This window comes from Chrysochloris asiatica, unplaced genomic scaffold (assembly GCF_000296735.1).
Source record: "Chrysochloris asiatica unplaced genomic scaffold, ChrAsi1.0 scaffold00033, whole genome shotgun sequence".
Classification (NCBI taxonomy): domain Eukaryota; kingdom Metazoa; phylum Chordata; class Mammalia; order Afrosoricida; family Chrysochloridae; genus Chrysochloris; species Chrysochloris asiatica.
In genome coordinates, this window is record NW_006408551.1 from 16861024 (window position 1) to 16863696 (window position 2673).

Sequence of the window (2673 nt, forward strand, 5' to 3'; positions counted from 1 at the left end):
CCATTGGTGAGCTTGGACTGCCGACCTTGCAGTTCAAACAACTGTGCAGTCTGGCGCATTAACCCACAGCGCCACACCAAGACGTGGTTTTTAGGTGCCGTCATATAGGTTCCTACTCATAGCAACCCTATGCACAACAGAATGAAACACTACCTAGTCCTTTGCCATTCTCACAACTGGTGTATTTGAGACCATTGCTGTTGCCACAGTGTTAATCCATCTGGTTGAGGAGTTCTTCCTCGTTTTTGCTGACCCTCCACTTTACCAAGCATGATGTCCTTCTCCAGCTACTGGTCACTCCTTATAACCTGTCCAGAGTATGAGAGATGAAGTCTCACCATCCTGGCTTCTAAGAAACATTCTGGTTGTACTTCTTCCAACACAGATTCATTTGTTCTCCTAGTACTTTTAATATTCTTCTCCAAAACCATAACTCAAATGCATCAATTCTTCTACAGTTTTCCTTGTTCATTGTCCAACTTCACATGCATATGAGGCTATTGAAAATGCTATGGCTTGGATCACGCACACCTCAGTCCTCAAACTGACACCTTTGCTCTTGAACACTATGAAGAGGTCCTGTGCCTCAGATTTCCCTAATGCAATAGGTCGTTTGATTTTTCGACAGCTGCTTCCATGAGTGTTGAACCTGGCATAATACCACTCAGTCAATATTGAATGAAAACAGTCTCCGTTTCCTTCAACTTTGATTGAATTACTTATATATATTTACCTAAAGCAATGAAGTGAATTATTTCAGTTGCACTATTTTCAGTGTATTGATTTATTTAGTAAATAAGCCTTGTTTTGCTTAATAAGACTTATTTATAAAATAAATCAGTATATTAGAAATAATGCAACTGAAATAATTCACTTCTTAGCAACAACAACATTGTGCTTAATAATGATATACATAGGTTGTTGTTGTTGTTAAGTGCCATCGAGTCTGTTCCAACCCATGGCAACCCTGTATAGGGTTTCCGAGGAGCGGTTGGTGAGTTTGAACTGCCGACCTTGTTGCTCAAATTGACTTTACAGTCTAGCGCCTTAACCCACAGCACCACACCAGGACTCCATACATAGGTTAATATTGAATAATGTTGGCCAGTTACTCTTAAATTCTAAACAACACAAATCTTTAAAATTTTTCGTTTCTTAAATATTCTGTTTTACCTTTGGATATTTGTTTGTATTTCCATGACCACAAGCCATTAAAAAGTGCTTAAATGTTTTTAGAACACTTTAGACCAATTTGGAAAATATATATGTGATGACATTCTCTCTTGGCCACAATTGTATCCTGCTTTAGAGTCATTAGCTCATGTCATCCTATCCACCAAACCAGAGTAGTGTGTATTTCCTATTTGAATAAATAATTTTATGGATTTAAAAATCTTTTGTTTCAAGGTTTCATCATCCAAACATACTGGAGTTGGCTGCATATTTTACAGAGACTGAGAAATTCTGTCTGGTTTATCCATATATGGAAAATGGATCACTTTTTGACAGATTACAATGTGTAGTAAGTTGTATCTATTACTTTGCCTGGTCCTCTGACCCTCTGTCACCCAGGGAGCTGCTACCTGGGCAAACTGGGAAGCCAAGGTGTGTTCACAGAAAGGGAGAGCCTAGGATGGGGTTCCCAAGGAAGTAGATAGAGCACTTCTCTATGAATTAATTTTTTACTCTTAAAAGAAACATAAATGTCTGAGTTGTTGTGTGCTGTGCCAGATGGTTACCAAAAATGTGTTAATCTTTACTTATTTTTGATTCTATACCTTTAGTGAGTTTATATTAACCACCCTTATTTCTCAAATAATTTGTATTTGTATAACTTTATGCAAAGTATCACTCAGTACAAACTATAGGAATAAAGGTGATAGAGACCCTGAAAGAGGAGATTAAAGAATGCCATGATTTCTCATCAGACAAAACAAATGTTTTTAATAATAGCTTATTGTGTTTAGGGTAAAAGTTTACACAACAAGCTAGGTTCTCATTTGACAATTTCCACTCAAATTGATCAATGATATTAGGTACCTTTTCACAATATTTCAATGTTCTCTTTGTGCTCTGGTTGTTCCATTTTGAGTACTCTAGTTTCCCTTATTTTCTCAGTTAGTTTTAGAGTAATTGTTGACCAGTTGGTTTCACATAGATGGTTTCTTAGTACATCACCAACCCAGTGGGTAATACTGCGTCACTTCTCTCTACTAAAAGTTGATCTCAGGGGATAGTTTTAGTTCAGGGTTTAAAGGTCTCTGGGAGATGGTCTCAAGGAGTCTTCTGGTCTCATGTAGTCTAGTTAGTCTGGAGTTTATTTTTTTTTCATAATTTGAGTTTTGTTGTACATTTTCCTCCTATTCTATCCATCTGGTCACATCTATCCGTGGTAGGGCCTGAGCACTGTCTAGTTCTTCTGATCTCAGGATAGTTGTGGTCATGGCATGTCTACGCTACCAGCCTTCTCCAGGTGTTTTTTGAAGGATAAACTTAAAATTCAATTCTGAATAGATTCTTTCAGTAGCATGAGAATAAAAACAGATTATCCTCAAACATACTATATGGTGCCCCAAATAATTTTAAAATCTTGTTTAATGAACTTTTAAACACAGTTAACCACACTATCCATGTTTTGGTAAAGCTAATATTAAACTAAGGAGCATTGGTAGC

At 37.0% G+C, this 2673-nt stretch overlaps 1 protein-coding gene across 1 annotated transcript in view; it reads left to right on the forward strand.

Annotated features, from left to right (window-relative positions):
* IRAK3 (interleukin-1 receptor-associated kinase 3) overlaps positions 1-2673 on the forward strand; it is a 90641-nt gene that overhangs the window by 41437 nt on the left and 46531 nt on the right. The gene's annotated exons all lie outside the window — the stretch shown is intronic.